The sequence below is a fragment of the Protopterus annectens genome, chromosome 4.part0 (genome assembly GCF_019279795.1).
Source record: "Protopterus annectens isolate FY-2018-M chromosome 4.part0, PAN1.0, whole genome shotgun sequence".
NCBI lineage: Eukaryota > Metazoa > Chordata > Ceratodontiformes > Protopteridae > Protopterus > Protopterus annectens.
In genome coordinates this window covers 4,699,668-4,724,001 of record NC_056733.1, presented here as the reverse complement: position 1 = coordinate 4,724,001, position 24,334 = coordinate 4,699,668, and the positions used below count along the sequence as shown (strand labels likewise).

General features: G+C 45.8%; 1 protein-coding gene across 1 annotated transcript in view; it reads right to left on the bottom strand.

The window, feature by feature from the left end:
* SUZ12 (SUZ12 polycomb repressive complex 2 subunit) overlaps positions 1 to 24,334 on the bottom strand; it is a 2,970,550-nt gene that overhangs the window by 560,411 nt on the left and 2,385,805 nt on the right. The gene's annotated exons all lie outside the window — the stretch shown is intronic.

The window sequence follows — 24,334 nt, the reverse complement described above, 5'->3', positions numbered from 1 at the left end:
CCTAGTGGAATGGGTACGAATAGACTTGGGGGGGGGGGGGGTTCCCATGTAGTCTGTAGCAGAAATGGATACAGTGCGATATCCATTTGGAAATGGTTTGCTTGGAAATGGGCTTCCCCTCTGCCCCTGGGGCAAAGCTGACAAGCAGCTGGTCTGTTTTTCTGAAGGGTTTAGTACGGTCCACATAGTATCCGAGTTGCCTGTGCACGTCTAGTGAGGGCAGAATTATTTTCCCCTTGTTTTGAGGTAGGGAAACAAGGTGGGTAGGTATGGCCTGGTTTAGGGTCACATCAGATACCATCTTGGGCATAAAGGAGGGGTTAGTCCTCAGGGAAACCCTGTCTACATGGAAAATGATGACGGGCTCAACAGCCATGAGTTCCAGAAGTTCTGAAACTCTTCTGGCTGAGGTGATAACTAGTAGGAAGGCAGTCTTCCAGGAGAGGTTATTTCAATTCTGCTGAAGCAGCAGGTTCGAAAGGAGGTAAGGTTAGTTTTTCTAAAACATAATTCAGGTCCCCAGGCTGGTGTGGGAGGCCTTCAGGGAGGTCTGATATTAGAAGCCCATCTGAGAAATTGTTTAAGCAAAGGATGAGAAAAGAGGAGTAGGTCTGAACTGTAATGGAGTGAAATGTATGAGGGCTGAATTTTAATATAAGAGAAGGAAAGGGCACTTTTGAGCAACTCTGCTAGGTAATCCAAGATAAGAGGGATGGAAGGATGTGAGGTACTGGCCCCCTCTGGACTGGCTCCAGGAGCAGAATCTTCTCCATTTTCCTGCATAAGATTTTCTGGTGCTGGGACTTCTGGCCTCAGTGATAATGTCTAGGACCTGCTTTCCTAACAAGGACTCTTTTGTTAGCTTTTAAAGAATACGCCATGCTGAAAGATTGAGAGTCTGGGTGCAGCATCCCCGCCCCCCTCCACCTGGGTCAAGAGGTTTGAGATCAGGGGAAGCTGCTTGAGAGGCTGTAAAGTCAGGCTGCGCAGTAAGGGGTACCAATGCTGTCTGGGCAAAACTGGAGCAATGAGCATGGCCATTGGACTCTTCCCTTATTTTAATTAGTACCTTGGGAATAAGAAGCAGGGGAGGGAACACGTACATAAAGAGGAAGTTCCAGGGGAAGGTCACGCTAGGGTGGTGATGCTCCCTGGTACAGAACTTTTGCAGCTGGTGGTTGAGGTGCGAAGCAAAGAGATCCACCACCAGAATTTCCCACTCCTGAGTGATTTGCAGGAAGATTTCCCTGTGGAAATGCCATTCATGGGGGTCCAGTAAGTTTCTGCTTAGATGGTCTGCCAAGGTGTTGTTGACACCTGGCAGGTATTGGGCAATTAGGTGTAGACCCATGGAGATGGCTGTCAGCCAGAGGTTCATGGCTAGCCTGCAGAGTGGGTAAGATTGGGTCCCCCCCAGTTTGTTAATATACCACATTACTGTGGTGTTGTCTGTTTTTTTTAAGGAGAAGCCCTGGCCTGAGATGGGGTTTGAAGGATGTCAGAGCTTTTTGTACTGCCATCATTTCCTTCTGACTGATGTGAAAGGGAAGGTGCTGGACATCCCAAACACCTTGGGTGCACTTGCCTGCTAGGTGAGCAACCCAAGCAATGTCTGAGGAGTCAGTGGTGATGGTCTGGCTGGTAGGGTGGAGGATGAAGGGAAGACCCTTGTTCTTGGCACAGGCCTCTGCCCACCAGAGAAACTCAGCCCTTATACATGGGATCAGAGGGAGAGAGGTATCTAGAGATTGAGAGTGCTGACACCAAAGGTTCTGTAGATACCACTGAAGTTTCCTCATGTGAAGCCTGGCCAGCGGGATTAGAAGGATGCAAGATGCCATGTACCCCAGGGCTTGCAGGAACTTCCTCATAGTGAGGTGCCTTCTGGAAGCCAGCTGGGTAAAATAGAGAGGCAGGAAAGCTCTGCTTTTCTGGGGGATAGGAAGGCCATTTGGGATGCTGTCTCTAGCACAGCTCCCAAGAAAATTATCTTCCGGGTAGGAGTTTGCTTTGATTTCTTCTCGTTGATGGTGAACCCTAGGGAAGTTAAGAGGAATATGACAAAGAGGTGGTCCTGGAGCAGCTTTTCTTTGCACTCTGCCTGAGGGAGGCTGTTGTCCAGGTAAGGGTAAAGCTGTATATTTTTCTCTGTCTGCAAAATGCTATGGCCGGGGCTACGCATTTGGTGAATACTCTGGGTGCAGTAGATAGGCCAAAGGGCAGCGCAGAGAACTGAAAGTGATGTGATCTTGCTCTGAAGCACAGGAATTTCCTGCAGGATTCCCTGATGGGGATGTTGAGGTAGGCATCTTTTAGGTCTAGGGTCACTAGCCAGGCATTTTGTGATAGCATAGGCAGCAGCTGCTGCAAAGTTACAATTTGAATTTAGGGACCACCAGGGGAGGTGTTCCAAATGGATAGATCCAGGATGGGGCACCAAGTACCCTTTTTCCTGGGAACAAGGAATAGTCTGGAATAAAAGCCTTTGCCTGTATGTTCTAAGGGCACAGGTTCTACTGCCCCCCGGGATATGAGAGTTTGGACCTGCTTCAATGCCTCTGCCCACTGATTTGGAGGCAAGTCTGGGTACCCTCTTGGAAATGGGAGTTCGCTGAAGGAGAATTTGTATTCCTGAAAAATTATCTAAGACCCATTGGTCCTTTGCTACAGGAAGCCAATTTTCTTTGAAGAGGGAGAGCCTTCCTCCTAGCTTTTGGTGAGTGAAGGGAGGGCAGAGGGGGAGGGGGGAGTCATTGTGAGTTTTTGCCATAGAAGGGTGGCTTAGAACTCCCTGCCTTTGGGGCTGAAGGGTCCACTGTTTGCTTCTCTGCTGGCACTGGGACAGGGGCCTGGATGGTCTGTTCCTACAGGGCTTACCTTGGCCCTATCTGCTAGGTGCAGGGAAGGACCAGTGCTTAGAGGGAAAGTTCCTGCTGAACCTGGGAGGCTGAACCTGAAAAAAGAAGTTATGTCTTACCATAACATTCCATCTGTGTTGTTGATCATCTTCCATTAATCACTGCTGGGTTTTGGTTACGAGCCCCCCGGAACAGTGTCGGCCTAATACCAAGCTCATGTACACCAAAAACTCTCGAGCTAAGCTGCTACCCACAATGCCCTTCTCCCTGTTACCTCAGATCGAGTTTGCATAAGACATACAGAAGTAAAGCAGAGGCCATTTCTGCATAAAAACCCTGAAAACACCACAAGGACCCATGAGATCCACCAGGAGCCTTTGGTGGGAGACGGAGGGTGGGATGTGACGAATGGAAGAAGATCAACAACACAGATGGAACAATATGGTAAGACAACTTCTTTATCTGATGTTAATTTTCTTCCCATTCATCACTGATAGGACAGAATCCCAAGCTACCTCAGAAAAGTACAGTTTTGTACCTACCATAAATGTAGATGTTTGAGTGCTAATACAGCTGCAGTCATAACAGATGGGTTCTCCTGCCATCAGGCGGGTCCTCGGTTGGCCGAATTCCAAAGTCTAGGTCCGGCGTCGGTTGTCGTCGCTTCTTCCCTGACGTCAGTGCGACAGGGGTATAAAAGAACCAGCCGATGCCATTTTCTTCAGTTTTTCTTGCCCCAGATGTCAGGTGCCCCCAGAAGGAAGGCAATACATAAAAATATGTAATAATGCAATGCAATATAATCAAAAAACAGTAGTTGCAAGCAAATACACCATAAAAGAAAACCCCTAGAGGGGAAGGAGGGAAACCTGGACTGCAGCTGTATTAGCACTCGAACATCTACATTTATGGTAGGTACAAAACTGTACTATGTTCATCGTGCATACAGCTGCAGTCATAACAGATGGGTAGAATCCCAAAGCTAAGAAAGGGGTGGTAGGCACTATGTGGAACTAGGAGGAGCCAAAATGCCCTGCAAGACTGCAGTGGCAAAGCCTGCTCCAGATTTGGAGTATAATGGTAGGTTGTAGTGCTTGGAAAAGGAATGCACAGAACTCCAAGTGGCTGCTTCCAAAATATCCTTGGTAGGTACTCCTCTGAGGAAGGCTGCAGAGGTGGCTGTGGCCCTGGTGGAATGGGTTCTAATGCCTGTAGGTACAGTTTTGCCACGAAAAGAATAGCAAAAGCGTATGCAGTGTGCTATCCATTTTGAGATTGTCTGTTTGGAAATTGGCTTTCCTTGAACTCCTACCGCATAGGCCACAAAGAGCTGTTCTGCTTTTCTGAAAGGCTTTGTTCTGTCCAAATAATAACGCAGTTGTCTGTGGATGTCCAAGGAATGTAGTAATCTCTCCCCCTTGTTTTGAGGATTAGGATAAAAAGTAGGTAAATGTATGGCCTGATTTAAAGCTACCCTGGATACCACTTTAGGCATAAAGGACGGGTTGGTTCGTAAGGAAACTCTGTCCTGATGGAAGATAAAAGGCTGGACAGCCATGAGAGCCTGTAGTTCTGAAACTCTACGAGCTGAAGTGATAGCCAGAAGGAAAGCTGTTTTCCAGGACAAATATTGCAAATCTGATGAGGCAGCTGGCTCAAAAGGAGGCAAGGTCAGTTTTTCCAAAATGAAATTAAGATCCCAAGCAGGTATTGGTTGTTTCCTTGGAGGTCTTAAATTCTTAGCCCCTCTGAGGAACTGTCTTAAGAGAGGGTGAGAGAATAAAGGTGGATCAGTGTTGTATTCTGCAGAAATGGCTGAGGCATGGATTTTGATGGAGGAGAACGAAAGTCCACTGCTTAGCAGTTCCGCCAAATATTGTAGTATTTGAGGTAAATTCAGTTTTCCAGGGTCCTGGCCCTTTTTCTCATTCCAGACGCAAAAACGTTTCCATTTTGCAGAGTAAGCTTTTCTAGTTGATGGCCTTCTGGCCTCCAAAATGACATCCTGCACCTCCTTGGAGAGTAGGGCCTGCTGTGATAAGGAATCTTCCATGCGGCTAGATTGAGTGTTTTTAGCTGACTGTGAAGAGTTTTGAAGCTGTGCTGAGTCAGAAGAAGAGGCATTAGAGGCAGGGTCCATGGTGGGGAATGCGTCAGGCTCCTCAGGACTGGGTACCAGTGTTGCCTTGGCCAGTCCGGAGCAATGAGGATCATCTTTGGTCTGTCTGCTCTGGTCTTCAATAGGACTTTGGGCAGCAGAGGAAGAGGCGGGAAGGCATAAACTGTCATTGATGTCCAACTGAAAGAGACAGCATCCACTCCCCAGGCCTTTGGATGGAAGATCCTTGAGCAGAATTTTGTCAATTGATGATTTTTGTGGGAGGCAAAGAGATCTATGTCTGGCCTTCCCCATTCTTGGATTATTTCTGTAAAAACTTTTGGATGCAACTTCCATTCGTGTGGATCTGTCATATTCCTGCTTAGGTTGTCTGCCAGCGTGTTTTCCTTGCCTGGCAAGTACTGTGCTTGTAGTTCCATTTGTAAGTCCATGGCCATGTTCCAAAGTGACATGGCCAGTCTGCATAGGGGGTAAGAATGTGTTCCTCCCTGCTTGTTTATGTACCACATAACTGTGGTGTTGTCCGTTCTTATCAATAGTTGACCTGGTTGTAGAAGGTCCTTGAAAGCTGTAATAGCATTTATTACTGCTAGCATTTCTTTTTGATTGATGTGAAGGTGCTTTTCTTTTTGGGACCATTTGCCCTGAATGCACCGGTCTGACTTGTGCACCCCCCAGGCGTAGTCCGAGGCGTCTGTTCTGATGACTTGATTTGCTTGAGGCTTGCTGAATGGAAGACCTGTGTTTGTTTGACATGCTTGAGCCCACCACAGAAATTCCTTTTGCAGACATGGAATTAGTGGTATTATTGTTTCCAAACTGTGGCTGTGTTGAGACCATATGTTTTTTAGGTACCATTGTAGTTCTCATATGCAGCTTTGCACATGGGATTAGTAAGATGCAAGATGCCATGAATCCCAGAGCCTGCAGGATTTTCCTTGCAGTCAGCCTGGTGCAATTTGCCAGTGTTCTGAAGTATTGAATTAGTTGCCCCTGCTTCTCTGGCGTGAGGTAGGCCATCTGGGTGTTTGTGTCCAAATTGGCACCCAGGAAAATTATCTTCCGAGAGGGTATTAGCCTTGATTTCTCTTTGTTGACTGTATATCCCAGAGAGTTTAATAACATTATTACATAAGCCAGATGTTTCAGAAGAATGTGCTTGCTGTCCGCTTGGATCAGGCAGTCGTCCAAATAAGGGTATATCTGTACCCCTTGAAGTCTGCAGTAGGCAATTACTGATGCCAGGCATTTCGTGAACACTCTGGGTGCAGTAGATAAGCCAAAGGGCAATGCAGAGAATTGATAATGGGTTGAACCTGCAAGAAATCTGAGGTATCTTCTGCAATTTTGTCCGATTGGGACATGCAGGTATGCCTCCATGAGGTCCAATGTTACCAGCCAAGACTCCTTGCCCAGCATGGGAAGAAATTGCTGTAGAGTGAGCATCTTGAATTTTGGTACGAGTAGGAATGTGTTTAGGATGGAAAGATCCAAAATAGGTCTCCATAGGTCTCCAATCTTTTCCCTTCCTTGGCACCAAAAATAGCCTGGAACAAAAACCTTGACCTTGTTCGTGTGTAGGTACCTCTTGAATAGCTTTCATGTTTATGAGATCTGAAATTTGCCTTTGCGCCTCTGCCCTTTGATTGTGTGGCAGGTTTGGCATGCCTCTCATTTTTGGAAGGGTATGAAAATGGAATTTGTAGCCTCTGTTTATAATGTCAAGGATCCATTTGTCCTTTGTGACAACATGCCAATTTTTTGAAAATAGTGCCAGCTTTCCTCCTAAGGGGGCTGCCATTTGAGACCTGGTTGGCATGCAAAGGGGAAAGTCATTGGATTTGCTTTCTGAAAGATTGCGAGTTGTCCTTACCACCTCTTTGTGTAGGAGCTTGCCATTGTCTGCCTCTATACGATCCTTGTGATTGTCCTCTGCCCCTCGGGCGCCTGTATCTGCCTCTTTGGGGTCTGTCTGTGGCTGGAAAGGACCAGTTTTTGGAAGGCCAATTTCTACTGAAACGTGGGGGTTGAACCTGCAGAAATTCTTTCACAGTTTGCATTGATTTAGCCTTTTCCTCCATTTTCCGTAATACTTCCTCAGCATTAGCTCCAAATAGTACATCCTTTTGAAGAGGGGCGTCTAGTAATTTAGCTTTGGCATGATCAGGCAAGGCTTGTTCCTTGAGCCAGGCATGCCTACGTATGACTGAGCCTGTAACAGCAGCTCTACATGAGGCCACTAGAGCATCAAAACCATATTGTAAGGTATGTTTACCCACTTGTTCTGCACTATGCATCAAATCCTGCAACTCCTTCAAGTCTGGTTGTTCAGGATGTGACATTTTACTTTTCAATTGTGATAACAAAAACTGTTGGTATTTTACCATATGAAACTGACAGTTTAAGGCCCTCATGGATAAGGTAGCCGAGGTGTATACCTTTTCCCCCCACCTTTCTAAGGATCTGGAATCTCTCTCGGAAGGCAATGGATTTTTGGCAATGGAGGCCTTAACGCCCTTGGGCCCTTGTGAGATGGTTTCTAGGTCAGCAGCATGGCTTTTGTATAGAAATTGGTGTGAATCAGGAACCCTGTAGTACCTGTCAGGCTTAACTGGAGCTGGAGGCAGAGAGTCCGGGTTAAGGCAGGCCTCCGAGTAAACATCATCTAGGATGTCCAAGACAGGAGGTATAGCCAGAGGCCTGTGCTGGGGTAACAAAAGAAATTCCCTGAGCCTTTTCTTGGAATCTGAATAATCCTGGCCTTCCCAGTGGAAGTGTTCCCTTAAGGTATGCAAAGTTTCCCCAAATGAGTAATCCTCAGGGGGGGATACAGAAGGAATAGACTCCTCTGCATCAGAGTCTTCAAAAGGGGAGTAAGACTGTTCCTGATCATCAGAGTGTTCTGAAATAATGGAGCCCTGATCGGAGGAGGGGGAATCTTCCTCCACTCTGGGCCTTTTGTCCGGAGGTGGCTGAGAACCTCTGATTAGAGTAATTAAATCCTCAGCCATTTTAAGCATCTGTTTCTTAGGCATGGGGCCTGGAGATGGGCCTGTAGCTGGTCTCTTAGAGTGCATGGATGCTTTAGACTTGGTGAAAGCCTTGATGGAGAAAGAAGAGGAAGGTCTGAAGACAGCTTGAGTAGAGGTGGACCTGTCCACATTCTGTGTTTCAACGCCAAGAGTGGCGTCAGTATCTGTAGTCGGGGTGTGGGCCGAGGAGCCTGCGACCACGGGTACAGGAGACACCGCCAAAGATGTGTCGGCGGTAATCAGGGGCTGCGTAGGCGCCTCGCTGAGAACCGGACCACGTGGAGTCGGCTTTGGCGTGGTGTCGGTAGAGGCCGCGGACCTCGAGTGTCGGTCCTTGTCTTTGCATTTTTTTTAGACAAAACCGGAGTCTGAGTATCCGACGACATAGTATAGTTAAATGCTTTCCCAAAAAAAATGCTGGGCGAACTCCGCCCGACGCTTAATAGTGCATTTGTTGAATGTAGCACAAAAGCGACAGACAGACGTTGTGGTCTGGGCCTAAGCAAGGAATACAGAGGGAATGGAAATCCTTATGCGGTATTTGCTTCCCACAAGAAATACAATTATTACCTTTGTCTGACATCGGTCTGAGGCATGAAAAGTTTCCCCAACGGGGTACTTAGCTTTTAAGAAGACTTCGGTTTCCAAATTTTCGTAATCTCAGGAGCTGGCCGACCAGCACTTGCGAATTGCTTCTGCTTCGGGCACCGCGTGGCAAGAAAGACTGAAGAAAATGGCGTCGGCTGGTTCTTTTATACCCCTGTCGCACTGACGTCAGGGAAGAAGCGACGACAACAGACGCCGGACCTAGACTTTGGAATTCGGCTGACAGAGGACCCGCCTGACGGCAGGAGAACCCATCTGTTGACTGCAGCTGTATATACGATGAACATCCTGGGTGGCCCTTATGGAAGAACGTTCCTGAGCACCACTGAGCCGAAGGCCGCTCTTCCTCTGGAGACCATATCCAACTTGTAATGTTTGGTGAAAGTGTGTGGTTTAGCCCAAATGGCTGCTGAGCAAATGTCATCCATAGATGCTCTGGAGTGAAAAGCCACAGCTGAATGTGCTTTGACATTGTGAGGTTTAGGCTCATTTGTATGTGAATATGAAAAAGAAATACAGTCTGAGCCACTTTGATAAAGTGACCTTTGACACAGCATATCCCATTTTTGGACCACAGAAGGAAATGAAAAGTTGGTCTGTTTTGAGGATAGATTTAGTCTTGTCTAAGTAAAAATGTAGTTGCCTATGCATGTCCAAGGAGTGCAGGCAGTATTCTCCTTTATTGGAATAGTTTGGGAAAAACACTGGGAGTTTGATGGATTGGTTCACAGAAAAATCAGAAACCACTTTGGGGAGAAAAGATGGATTAGTAAGTAGCGATACTCTGTCTTTATGAAATATTAAGTACGGTCTCGATGCATAAGGCCTGTAATTCTGAGATCCGTCTAGCTGAAGTGACAGCTACCAAAAATAGAGATTTCCATGAGACGAATTTGAGATCACATTTTGCAGCAGGCTCAAAAGGGGGTTGAGAGAGAGACTGCAGAAGGATTCAACACCTCTAAGGGATGCCTAATTGGAGGTCTGCTGTGAAACACTCCTTTGAGAAAGGTTTTGCATAGGTGGACGGACATAAGTGGAGTACTCTCTGATCCTTTATGGAAACTGGAAATAGCTGCTAAATGGACTCATATGGTAGAAGCTGATGCTCCATTTTCAAAGAACTCAGATAGGTAATGAAGGATAACAGAGACCGGAGCTGAGAAGGGGTCTAGCATCCATTCTTTAGACCAAAGAGAAAACCTTTTCCATTTATCTCTGTAAAGTTTACTGGTGGATGGCTTAAGGGAGGCCAGAATGATATTGCGGAACAGGTGAGGAAAGGGCTTCCTGCCTGGTGACAAACGGAAGTGGAGAAAAGTACAGTTTTGTACCTACCATAAATGTAGATGTTCGAGGATCCACATTGCTGCAGTCCTTACTATTGGGTAGTCCGCTGTCCAGTCGGCCCGAATACCAGAGTATATGGCTGACGTTGGTCAGGGCGCATTAGACTGACGTCAGTACGTCAGGGTACTAATGCGCATGACCGACGTCATATCCTCAGTCTTTTCTTGCCCCAGATGTCAGAAGACCCTAAAAAGACAAGGCCCAAAATACCTGCACCAAAAATATGTACATTATATACAAAAATATATACAAAAATATCAGCAGATAAAGTACAGTTTTGTACCTACCATAAATGTAGATGTTCGAGGATTCCATTGCTGCAGTCCTGACTATTGGGTATAGTCCGCGTCCAGTCGGCCCGAATACCAGAGTATAAGGCTGACGTCGGTCAGGCGCATTAGACTGACGTCAACGTCAGGGTACTAATGCGCATGACCGACGTCATATCCTCAGTCTTTTCTTGCCCCAGATGTCAGAAGACCCTAAAAAGACAAGTCCCAAAAAACCTGCACCAAAAACATGTACAATATATACAACAATATATACAAAAATATAAGCATGTAAACTCACCTACACAACCACCCCTAAATACAGAGGGAAGGAGGGAGGTAAATTGGAGTGCCGCAATGGAATCCACGAACATCTACATTTATGGTAGGTACAAAACTGTACTATGTTCTTCGACTTCCATTGCTGCAGTCCTGACTATTGGGTAGAATCCCAAAGCAGAGGTAAGGGAGGCTGGCAAATTATAAAGAAGTAGGAGCTGACAATATGCCTTGCAAAACAGCTGTGGCAAAACCAGCCCTAGACTTAGAGTAGATAGGAAGGTGATAATGCTTAGAGAAAGTATGCACTGAACTCCAAGTAGCTGCTTCCAAAATATCCTTAGTTGCCACCCCCTTAGAAATGCTGTTGAAGTGGCAGTAGCCCTAGTGGAATGAGGCCTAATCCCAGCTGGAATCTCCTTGCCATGATGGGAATAACAAAATGCAATGCAAAAGCCAATCCACCTAGAAATAGTTTGTTTTGACACAGGCTTGCCCTGTGAACTCAAAGCAAAAGAAACAAACAACTGCTGAGACTGCCTAAAATCCTTAGTCCTGCTTAAATAATACGCAATTGCCTGTGTACATCTAAAGTGTGCAAAATCTTTTCCCCTTTATTTTGAGGGTCTGCAAAAACGTAGGCAAATGAATAGTTTGGTTTAAAGCCACACTAGAAACCACCTTAGGCATAAAAGAAGGATTAGTACGTAATGATACCCTATCCTTATGGAAAATCAAAAAGGGCTCTACTGCCATAAGGGCCTGCAACTCAGACACCCTTCTTGCAGAAGTAATAGCCAACAGTAAAGCAGTCTTCCATGACAAGTATTTCAATTCAGCAGTAGCTGCAGGCTCAAAAGGTTGTAGAGTAAGTTTTTCCAACACAAAATTGAGATCCCAAGCAGGAGTAGGAGCTCTACGTGGGGGTCTTATATTCTTTGCCCCTCTAAGAAACTGCTTGAACAAGGGATGCGAAAACAAAGGTGGGTCACAATCATAGTGAGCTGAAATTGCTGCAGCATGAATCTTAATGGAAGAGAAGGACAAACCTTTGTCCAATAATTCAGTAAGATATTGAAGAGCCACACTCAAATTAGGCTCAGAAATCTCCAAATTCTTTGCTGTACTCCAAAATAAAAATCTCTTCCATTTTTCATGACACTCTCCTTGTACTAGGTCTTCTAGCTTCCATAATCACATTTAAAACTTGTTGAGGAAGTTGAGACCTGCTGTGTTTCAACACAGAATATGCCAGGCTGTTAGATGAAGAGAGTGAAGCTTGACATTGAGCAGATGACCGTCCTTCTGAGATAACAGATGAGGAATCAGAGGTAAAGGCCATGGAGGCTTCTTTACCAGACTCCGTAGTAGTGGGTACCAGTGTTGCGAGGCCAATCTGGAGCTATCAAAATCATCCTTGGCCTGTCTTGTCTGACCTTTAACAGTACCTTTGGAAGAAGAGGCAGAGGTGGAAAGGCATACACATGAAGGTTTTTCCAACTGAAAGACAGAGCATCCACTTTCCAAGCTGTGTGATGAAACCCCTTTGTGCAATACTTTGGCAGCTGGTGGTTTAGTGGAGAAGCGAACAGATCTATGTCTGGAGTTCCCCATGACACTGTCAGTTTCTGAAATACATGAAGATCCAGTTTCCACTCGTGGGGATCCATGATTTGTCTGCTTAACACATCTGCTAAGGAGTTCTGTGCTCCTGGCAGAAACCTTGCCTGAAGAGTTAGTTGCAGGCTTAGCGCAGTCTCCCATAAAATCATTGCTTGCCTGCATAGAGGATAAGAATGTGTTCCCCCTTGCTTGTTGATGTACCACATGACAGTTGTGTTGTCTGTTAGAATCAACACCTGCCCTGGAAGAAGTAACTCCTTGAAAGCCATTAATGCAAACTGGACTGCTAACATCTCTTTCATGTTGATATGTAGATGCTGTAGTCTGGCAGGCCACTTGTCTTGTATCCACTTTCCATTTAGATGAGCTCCTCAAGCAATGTCCGAGGCATCTGTCGTTAAGATCTGACTTGCCTCTGGCCGGGTCACAGAGAGTCCCTTGTTTAGGTGACATTCCTGAGCCCACCACAAGAATTCTTTTGAAGGCAAGGTATTATTTGAATGACAGTGTCCAAATCCTGGCAGTGCTGTGTCCATACATTTTGAGATACCATTGTAGCTTCCTCATATGCAGTTTGGCATTGGGAAGCACCAGAATACAAGATGCCATGAACCCTAATGCTTGAAGGACTGTCCTTGCAGTCAGCACGGACTGATGAGATAGTTGATGGAAGTAAAGTGACAGACTCTTTTGTTTGTCCGGGGTTAAAAGGCCATCTGGGCTGCTGTATTCAGTCTCACACCCAGAAAGCACATGTCTTGAGAGGGTACTAGACTGGACTTTATTTCGTTCACAGAATACCCTAGGCATCTTAGCACTGCGATAACATATTCCAGATGCTGTAGAAGATCTTCCTTTTCTTGAGCCAGAATCAGGCAGTCGCCCAAGTAAGGATAGATTTGAATTCCTTGAAGCCTGAAGTAAGCTATCACTCGAGCCAGAACCTTTGTGAATACTCTGGGCGCAGTAGATAAGCCAAAGGGCAATGCAGAGAACTGATAATGAGAATTTCCAGCTCGAAACCGCAGATACTTCCTGCAACTTAGCCTTATAGGCACATGAAGGTAAGCTTCCTTGAGATCTAAAGTTACCATCCAGTGATCTTTGCCCAGCAGAGGTAAAAGCTGTTGTAACGTGAACATCTTGAACTTGGGAATGTCCAAAAACGTGTTGAGGAGAGATAAATCCAAAATTGGTCTCCACGTGTTTCCCTTCTTTGGTACAAGGAACAGGCGAGAATAAAATCCTAGGCCCCTTTCTGATACAGGGACTGGCTGAATGGCCCCTATGTGAAGTAACTGAGAAATTTGCTTGTGAGCCTCTTTTCTTTGTGGAGGAGGAACGTCTGGCATGCCTTTGAAAGGGGGCATTGTATGGAAATAAAATCTGTAACCGTGGTGAATGATATCCAACACCCATTTGTCTTGAGTAATTAAATCCCCAACGGGGTACTTAGCCAACTCTGTTTCGGTCTGAAACTCCGGTTTCGGAAATATTTCAGAACGCCAACCTGCACTCGCAAAACTGCTTCTGCATCGGACCATGCGGCAAAAAAGACTGAGGATATGACGTCGGTCATGCGCATTAGTACCCTGACGTACTGACGTCAGTCTAATGCGCCCTGACCGACGTCAGCCTTATACTCTGGTATTCGGGCCGACTGGACGCGGACTATACCCAATAGTCAGGACTGCAGCAATGGAAGACGAAGAACATCCTCACCTACACAACCACCCCTAAACACAGAGGGGAAGGAGGGAGGGTAAATTGGACTGCAGCAATGTGGATCCTCGAACATCTACATTTATGGTAGGTACAAAACTGTACTATGTTCTTCGTTCCACATTGCTGCAGTCCTTACTATTGGGTAGAATCCCAAAGCAGAGGTAAGGGAGGCTGGCAAATCATAAAGAAGCAGGAGCTGACAACATGCCTTGCAAAATAGCTGTGGCAAAACCAGCCCTAGACTTAGAGTAGAGAGGAAGGTGATAATGCTTAGAGAAAGTATGCACTGAACTCCAAGTAGCTGCCTCCAAAATATCCTTAGTTGCCACCCCCCTTAGAAATGCTGTTGAAGTGGCAGTAGCCCTAGTGGAATGAGGCCTAATCCCAGCTGGAATCTCCTTGCCATGATGGGAATAACAAAATGCAATGCAAAACCCAATCCACCTAGAAATAGTCTGTTTTGACACAGGCTTGCCCTGTGAACTCAAAGCAAAAGAAACAAACAACTGCTGAGACTGCCTAAAATCCTTAGTCCTGCTTAAATAATAACGCAATTGCCTGTGTACATCTAAAGTGTGCAAAATTTTTTCCCCTTTATTTTGGGGGTCTGCATAAAAGTAGGCAAATGAATAGTTTGGTTTAAAGCCACACTAGAAACCACCTTAGGCATAAAGGAAGGATTAGTACGTAATGATACCCTATCCTTATGGAAAATCAAAAGGGCTCTACTGCCATAAGGGCCTGCAACTCAGACACCCTTCTTGCAGAAGTAATAGCCAACAGAAAAGCAGTCTTCCATGACAAGTATTTCAATTCAGCAGTAGCCGAGGCTCAAAAGGTTGTAGAGTAAGTTTTCCAACACAAAATTGAGATCCCAAGCAGGAGTAGGAGCTCTACATGGGGGTCTTATATTCTTTGCCCCTCTAAGAAACTGCTTGAACAAAGGATGCAAAAACAATGGTGGGTCACAATCATAGTGAGCTGAAATTGCTGCAGCATGAATCTTAATGGAAGAGAAGGACAAACCTTTGTCCAATAACTCAGTAAGATATTGAAGAGCCACACTCAAATTAGGCTCAGAAATCTCCAAATTCCTTGCTGCACTCCAAAATAAAAATCTCTTCCATTTTTCTGCATAGACTTTCCTTGTACTAGGTCTTCTAGCTTCCATAATCACATTTAAAACTTGTTGAGGAAGTTGAGACCGGCTGTCTTTCAAAACAGAATATGCCATGCTGTTAGATGAAGAGAACGAAGCTTGACATTGAGCAGGTGGCCTTCTCTCTGAGACAACAGGTGCGGAATCAAGGGTAAAGGCCATGGAGGCTTCTTTACTAGACTCCTCAGTAATGGGTACCAGTGCTGCCGAGGCCAATCTGGAGCTATTAAAATCATCCTTGGCTTGTCTTGTCTGACTTTTAGAAGCACCTTTGGAAGAAGAGGCAGAGGTGGAAACGCATACACATGAAGATTTTTCCAACTGAAAGAAAGAGCATCCACTTTCCAAGCTGTGTGATGTAACCTCTTTGTGCAAAACTTTGGCAGCTGGTGGTTTAGTGGAGAAGCGAGCAGATCTATGTCTGGAGTTCCCCAGGACACTGTCAACCTGTGAAATACATGAAGATCCAGTTTCCACTCGTGGGGATCCATGATTTGTCTGCTTAACACATCTGCTAAGGAGTTCTGTGCTCCTGGCAGAAACCTTGCCTGAAGAGTTAGTTGCAAGCTGAGCGCAGTCTCCCATAAAATCATTGCTTGCCTGCACAATGGGTAAGAATGTGTTCCCCCTTGTTTGTTGATGTACCACATGACAGTTGTGTTGTCTGTTAGAATCAACACCTGCCCTGGAAGAAGTAACTCCTTGAAAGCCATTATTGCAAACTGGACTGCTAACATCTCCTTCATGTTGATATGTAGATGCTGTAGTCTGGCAGGCCACTTGTCTTGTATCCACTTTCCATTTAGATGAGCTCCCCAAGCAATGTCCGAGGCATCTGTCGTTAAAATCTGACTCGCCTCTGGCCGGGTCACAGAGAGTCCCTTGTTTAGGTGACATTCCTGAGCCCACCACAAAAATTCTTTTTGAAGGCAAGGTGTTATTTGAATGACAGTGTCCAAATGCTGGCAGTGCTGTGTCCATACATTTTTGAGATACCATTGTAGCTTCCTCATATGCAGTTTGGCATTGGGAAGCACCAGAATACAAGATGCCATGAACCCTAATGCTTGAAGGACTGTCCTTGCAGTCAGCACGGACTGATGAGATAGTTGATGGAAGTAAAGTGATAGACTCTTTTGTTTGTCCGGGGTTATAAAGGCCATCTGGGCTGCTGTATTCAGTCTCACACCCAGAAAGCACATGTCTTGAGAGGGAACTAGACTGGACTTTATTTCGTTCACAGAATACCCTAGGCATCTTAGCACTGCTATAACATATTCCAGATGCTGTAGAAGGTCTTCCTTTTCTTGAGCCAGAATCAGGCAGTCGTCCAAGTAAGGATAGATTTGAATTCCTTGTAGCCTGAAGTAAGCTATCACTGGAGCCAGAACCTTTGTGAATACTCTGGGCAGTAGATAAGCCAAAGGGCAATGCAGAGAACTGATAATGAGAATTTCCAGCTCGAAACGCAGATACTTCCTGCAACTTAGCCTTATAGGCACATGAAGGTAAGCTTCCTTGAGATCTAAAGTTACCATCCAGTGATCTTTGCCCAGCAGAGGTAAAAGCTGTTGTAACGCCAACATCTTGAACTAGAGACTGTCCAGCTAAGTGTTGAGGAGATAAATCCAAAATTGGTCTCCACGTGTTCCCCTTCTTTGGTACTAGGAACAGGCGAGAATAAAATCCTAGGCCCCTTTCTGATACAGGGACTGGCTGAATGGCCCCATCTGGAGTAACTGAGAAATTTGCTTGTGAGCCTCTTTTCTTTGTGGAGGAGGAACGTCTGGCATGCCTTTGAAAGGGGCAATGTATGGAAATAAAACCTGTAACCGTGGTGAATGATATCCAACACCCATCTGTCTTGAGTAATTAAATCCCAATTGTCTTTGAAAAGAGACAGTCTTCCTCCCAAAGGAGCTGCCAGACGAGACTCTACCGGCAGCTGAAAAGGCAGGTCATTGGGTCTGTTTACGAAAGGACTGACCCCTGCCCTCACCAGAAGTCTGAGCAGGTGAACTCCCTGTTCTAGGCCTAAAAGAACCTTGAGCTCTGCCCCTACCACGTCTAGACCTACCCTTAGACTGGGAATCATAAGCAGGATATGTCCACCCCTTAGCAGGCCAATTTCTACTAAACTTCGGTGGCTGCACCTGCAAAAATCTTTAACAGTTTGCATAGACCTAGCTTTGTCCTCCATTTTCTTTAAAACTGCTTCCACAGGCGAACCAAACAACACATCAGACTGTAAAGGAGCATCCAAAATCCTTGTCTTAACATGCTCAGCTAAATTCTGATCCCTCAACCAGGCATGCCTGAAGAACGGAACTAGTGGCAGCCACCCTCGAGGAGGCCTGTACAGCATCAAAACCACATTGCAAAGAATGCTTACCCACTTGTTCAGACACATGAACTAAATCCAACAACTCTTTACACTCAATACCTTCCGCCAAAGCATCCACCTTAGATTTCAATTGTGAAAGGAGATAATTTTGATATTTTAACATGTGAAACTGACAATTCAAGCTCTCATGGCTAGAGTGGAAGAAGTATACACTTTCTTTCCCCACCTATCCAAAGCCCTTGCCTCTTTATCAGTGGGAACAGGATTTTTAACCACAGAGGCCTTAACACCTTTAGGCCCCTGAGACACAGTCTCTGGGTCCCCTAGGACTCTTAAACAAATACTTATGAGCTTGGCACCCTATAGTACCTATCAGGTTTAACAGGAGCAGGAGGCAAAGAGACAGGGTTCAGGAAGCCTCTGCAAAACATCTTCCACCACATTCAACACAGGAGGTATAGCTAAGGGCCTATGTTGGGGTAAAATAAGAATTCCCTAAGCCTTTTCCTGGAATCAGAATAATCTTGGCCTTCCCATTTAAAGTGTTCTCTCATGGAATGCAGAGTCTCTGAAAATGAGAAATCCTCAGGAGGAGAAGCTGTAGGTGTGGAATCATCCACATCAGAATCAGAATAAGGTGGAAATTCCTGCAAGTCTTCCGCAGAAGACTCTGAAGCCTCTGAATACTGTTCCAAACACTCAAACTCAGGTTCCACCCTAGGCCTCTTATCAGGAGGGGGCATAGAGCCTCTAATCATAGTAATTAAATCTTCTGCCATTTTAAGCATATGTTTCTTAGGCACAGAACCTGAAGTGCTAGGAGAAGCCTCCACTGAAGCTGAACTTGGCCTACCTCTCAAAGAAGTTTTGGAAACAGAAGGAGAAGCTCTAACTACCTTGGGAAGAGAGGGAAGAACAGTTACCTGAGAAGCCCCCTCAGCCTGGCCTACTTCCTGAGAAGGCACATCCTGTAACAGTAAAGTCTCTGCCTGAGACTCCAAAGAAACTCCTGGCAAAACCTCCGGCTCCACTGAGCCTTCTAAAGAACCGACGTCTGGGACTGCCGGTTCATCCACCCTAGGCTTCGCTGTTTTGTCCTTGCGCTTTTTGGGGCCGGAGTATCCGACGGCATTTTATAATTGCAACGCTTCCCAAACACTAACCTGGCACAGTCTAACCGCTCTTAATAGTGCGTTTGTTAAACCTAGCACAAGAGCGGCATCCAACAACGTCGTGCTCAGGCCCTAAACAAGGTATACACAAGGTATGGTAATCCCTATGAGGTATCTGTTTCCCACAAGAAATACAGTTATTCACTTTTTCTGACATCCGGTTAAATACTGAGGCAAGAAAAACAAAATGTTCCAACGGGTACTTAGCCAACTCTGATTCGGTCTGAAACTCCGACTTCGGAAATATTTCAGAACGCCAACCTGCACTCGCAAAACTGCTTCTGCATCGGACCATGCGGCAAAAAAGACTGAGGATATGACGTCGGTCATGCGCATTAGTACCCTGACGTACTGACGTCAGTCTAATGCGCCCTGACCGACGTCAGCCATATACTCTGGTATTCGGGCCGACTGGACAGCGGACTACCCAATAGTAAGGACTGCAGCAATGTGGAACGAAGAACATCCAAGCTGTCAGCTTGAGAGTGGACATAGTCAACCGTTGAGGGTGAGAAATTAAGTCTGGACGAGTGTCCAGGATCCATGGAGGCTGTAACAGATGAGGCCGGAGGAAGGGGAACCACACTTGAGGCCAGAATGGGGCAATGAGGATGACCTTGCATCTCAACCGAGTTGCTTTCTTTAAAAATAGAGGTATCAAGGGAATTGGTGGATAAGCGCAAAGGAGACCTGTGGGCCAATCGTGAGTCAGAGCATCTCTTGGGGACACCCCTCTGGGGGAAAGAGGGCAAAGTAGCTGTTGCATTTGTTGTTCGAAGGGGAGGTGAAAAGGTCACAGCAAGGCTGGCCCCATCGGCTGAAAATTTCTGCAATCACTTTAGGATTGAGAGACCACTCGTGTGGAAGGCGAATGCATCTGCTCAGCCTGTCCACAATCACGTTGGAACTCCCTGGGATGTGCGTTACTATAAGAAAGCGGTCAGAAGCAGGGGGTAGGATTTGGTTCCTCCTTGTTTGTTGATGTATCCGACTACTGACATATTGTCTGACTGAATCGCAATCGTTCCAGGTGGAAGGAGAGGATGTATTGCCTGCAACGCTAACAGCACTGCTATTAACTCTAGAACACTGATATGCAGGTTGGCCTCTAAACTCGACCATGTGCCTTGGACTGTCTTTCCCTGAAAATGCCCCCCTCCACCCTATCAGGGAAACGTCCGTGGTCACAGTGGCATTGGGTTGAGGGGTCTGAAAAGTTCTGCATCTGGCCTCATCCATCAGAGATCTTGCTTGCAAGAGTTGGTTATGAGGATCTGTGAGTTTAGGGGGTGAAGATTTGCCAACCACTGGGACAATAGGAGCCATTGTGAGTCTCTCATGTGTAACCTTGCCAGAGGAACTATCGGAATGGCTGCTGCCATGGACTCTAGAGCCTGGAGAAAGTACAGTTGTGTACACTTAGCATAAATGTAGATGTTAGAGTGTATTCATTGTTGCAGTCATCACATCTGGGGTTATCTGTTTCAGTAGCCCTCAGTCGGCCTGATTAAGTCTTGGGTCCTGCGTCGATTGCTGTCTCTTCTTCCGTGATGTCAGGTCATCTCAGGGGTATAAAACATGCAGTCGACATCATTACATCAGTTTTTCTTGCCCAAGATGTCAGGTGCCCCCCTAATGGGAAGCAATTAAATCTAAAAATATACAAGGTTATACCTCCAACAAAAAAGCAAATACACCAAAAAGCTTTTAAGTGTAGTAAAGGAGAGAAGAGGTACAGCCAAAAGAAGTCAGGGAGCTGGAGGGAGGGTAACCAGGACTGCAACAGTGAATACACTTGAACATCTACATTTATTGTGAGTGTACACAAATGTACCATGTTATTCGTGTTTCACTGTTGCAGTCATCACATTTGAGTAGATTCCCAAAGCTAAGGATGGGAGGAGGAATTTAGATAGCATTAGGACCAGCTATAAGGCCCTGCAAGACTGCAGTGGCAAAGCCAGCTCTGCATTTAGAGAAAATTGGCAAATGGTAATGCTTGGTGAAAGTATGTACAGAACTCCAGGTAGCATCTTCTAGGATGTCCCTGGTAGGTACGCCTCTGAGAAAGGCTGTAGAGGTAGATGCAGCCCTGGTTGAATGGGGTCTGATCCCCTGTGTGATAGGTTTTCTATGGTGCTTATAGCAGAAATGAATGCAATGGCCTATCCATTTAGAAATGGTTTGCTTTGAAATAGCCTTTCCCTCTGTCCCTGCAGCAAATGCTACCAGCAGTTCAGATTTGCTTTGAGGTTTAGCCCTGTCCAAGAAGAATCTAAGTTGTCTGTGCACATCTAAGGAGTGCAGTATCTATTCCCTCTTTGTTCTGTGGATTAGGAAAGAAGGTTGGCAAATGAATGGACTGATTAAGGGCCAAACTGGATACCACCTTGGGCATGAAAGAGGGATTGATCCTGAGGGACACCCTTTCCGTGTGAAAGATGAGGAAAGGCTCCACTGCCATAAGGGCCTGTAATTCAGATACCCTTCTTGCTGAAGTGATTGCTAAAAGGAAAGCTGTTTTCCAAGAAAGGAATTTTAAATCTGCAGTAGCAGCTGGCTCGAAAGGAGGAAGGGTGAGTTTCTCCAATACAAAGTTAAGGTCCAGGCTAGAGATGGAACTCTACTGTGTGGTCTTAAATTTTTAGCCCCTCTAAGGAACTGCTTGAGCAGTGGATGGGAGAAGAGGGGAGGCTCTGTGTTATAATGAGCTGAAATGGCTGAGCTGTGAATTTTTAATGAGGAAAAAAACAGGCCCTTGTGAAACATCTCAGTTAAGTATTGTAAAATCTGAGGAAAATTGGGCACTAGTGTGATCATCCCTTGAGAGTGGCTCCAGGCACAGAATCTTTTCCATTTTTCAGCACAAGATTTTCTAGTACTAGGACTCCTTGCCTCTAAAATATGTATCACTGGTTTACTGAGGGATGGTAAAGAAGAGATTAGGTAATTAGCCAGACTGCTATGTTCAGTGTTTGAAGCTGAGGGTGCAGAATCTGGTTCTCCTGCTGAGACAGCAGGGTAGGAGTCTGAGGCAGGTGCCATGGGGCTAACAGTGACACTGCGCAAGAGGGGGTACCAGTGTTGGCGTGGCCAGTCTGGTGCAATCAAAATCGTCCATAGTTTGTCTTGCTTGATCTTTAGTAGTACCTTGGGGAGCAAAGGCAGAGGAGGAAAGGCATAAACTGATAGATTTTTCCAGCTGAAGGACACAGCATCCACTTTCCAAGCTTGTCTGTGGGGAGTCCTTGTGCAAAAATTGTCCAATTGATAGTTCTGGGCTCCCCCATTTGCTTGTCAACATGTTGAAAATCCTTGGTTCCAGTTTCCACCTGTGTGGGTCCATGAGGTTTCTGCTTAGTTCGTCTGCCAATGAATTTAGTTTCCCTGGCAGGAATTGAGCTTGTAGATGTACCTGGTAGCTCAAGGATGTGTTCCACAATGCTATGGCTAGTCTGCAGAGGGGGGTAAGAATGCGTACCCCCTTGATTGCTTATGCACCACATAACAGTGCTGTTGTCCGTCTTTACCATTAATTGTACTGGAAGAATGTGGTCCTTGAAGGCTGTCAGAGCATTCTGTACAGCTAACATTTCTTTTTGATTGATATGCAGGTGCATTTGACTTGGGTTCCATTTGCCCTGAATGCACTTCCCTGCCAGGTGAGCCCCCCCCCCCCATGCATAGTCTGATGCGTCTGTTAGGGTTTGGTCAGCAGGGGGTAGTGTGAATAGTAGTCCCTTGTTTTGGTGGCAGGCCTCTGCCCACCAAAGGAACTCTAGGCGTAGGCAAGGTATAATAGGAATCATTGCTTCTAGATCCTGAGAAGGTTGACACCATAGGCTTTTTAGATACCATTGTAGTTTCCTCATATGCAGTCTTGCATATGGAATTAGAAATATGCAGGAGGCCATGAACCCCAAGGCTTGTAGTATTTGCCTTGCAGACAAGCAGGGTTTTTGCGGCCGCTTGTTTAAAGTAGGTTGTCAAATTAGTTTCTCTGTTGTGAGGAAAGCCACCTGGGAAGTTGTATTCAAGCTTGCTCCCAGGAATATAATTTGTTGACAGGGTACCAGGTGTGATTTCTTTTCGTTTATGGTGTACCCCATACATGTTAGTACCCTTTATACAAAGGACAGATGTTTCAAATGTATGTCCTGGCTTTCTGCCTGAATTAGACAATCGTCCAGGTATGGGTATATTTGAATATTTCTCTGCGTGCAAAATGCAATGACTGGAGCTAGGCACTTTGTGAATACCCTGGGCGCAGTAGATAAGCCAAAGGGCAGTGCAGAGAACTGATGGTGCGTGTAGCCTGCTTTGAAGTGTAGGTATCTTTTGCAAGATTCCCTGATTGGAATGTGCAGGTATGCTTCCCCTAAATCTAGTGTTGCCAACCAGGCATCTTTGCCTAGCATAGGAAGCAAATGAGTCAGCATCTTGAATTTTGGAATCACCAAAAAGGTGTTTAGAGTAGACAGGTCCAGGATAAGACGTCATGAATTGTCTTTTCTGGGTACCAGGAAAAGTCTCGAGTAGAAACCTTGTCCCTTTTCCTCTTCTGGTACCAACTGAATAGCCCCTATGCTTAAGAGAGAGAGAGAGTACTTGCTTTTGGGCCTCTGCCCACTGATTTGGAGGTGGATCTGGCCAACCTTTTGGAATTGGTAACGTGCGAAAGTGAAATCTGTATCCTTGGGACACCACATTTAAAACCCATTTGCCCTGGGTAATGAGTCCCCAGTTCTTTGTATGAAGTGCAATCTTTCCCCTCAAAGGGACAGACAGTTGAGAAGTCTTGGAAGTTTTAAAAAGAAGTCATTGAGACAGTTTACCATGGGGGGGGGGGGGGGGGTTATTACTCCTAGATTTGGAAGTTGAGTAAGAAATCCCTAAGCCTCGTTTTAGAATCAGAGAAATCCTGACTTTCCCAACGAAAATGCTCCCTGAGGGTATGCAAGTTTTCACCAAAAGAGAAATCCTTTGGGGCGGAAGCAGAGGGAATAGAGTCTTCAGCATCAGAATCCTCATAGGTAGATCAGGGTAAATCCTGGTCATCAGAGGAAACAGAAATTTCAGAATCCTGGTCAGAAGTATCATAAGCAAACTCAGCCCTAGGTCACTTAGAGGGGAGGGAAGGTTGGCTTCCCCTGATTAAAGTAATAAAGTCTTCAGCCATTCTTATCATTTGTTTTTTAGGCATAGAAGCCTGACCATGCGGTCTGGGCGTTAGTTTTCTAGGCATGGTTCGAGTTTTAGGCCTTGAGGAAGAAGATGACGTTGGTTTAATATGCAAGTCAGTAGGCCTGAATACACCCTCAGAAGCCGGTGCCTGCACAGCGGCTCCGGACCCATCCAAGGCAGAGACATCCGCAGGTTCCACAGTTGAAGCATCCCGTGGCATACTAGACTCCGAATGGGTCTCAGTAGAGGCCTGCGAATCTGAAATGGCGGGTATCAGGGGCCGCGAAAGCGCCTCACTGAGTACCGGCGAACTGGTGACTGGCTTAGGAGAAGTGTTGACGGCAGTTCTGGACCTAGGCGGCCTGTCTTTATCTTTGCATTTTTTCAGAATGTCGGTAGTCGGATGGCTTACCGAAGACATATCAGGATAATTGAACCGAGCACCAAAATATTTAGAAGCGAAAATATACAGACGGATAGTTTGCGGTTTAAATAAGGCACAAAACAGACAGCGAGGTACGTCATGGTCAGGGCCTAGACAAGGAATACAGTACGAACAAAAATCTTTGAGGTATTTTCTTTCTACAAGAAATGCAATTATTTACTTTTACTGA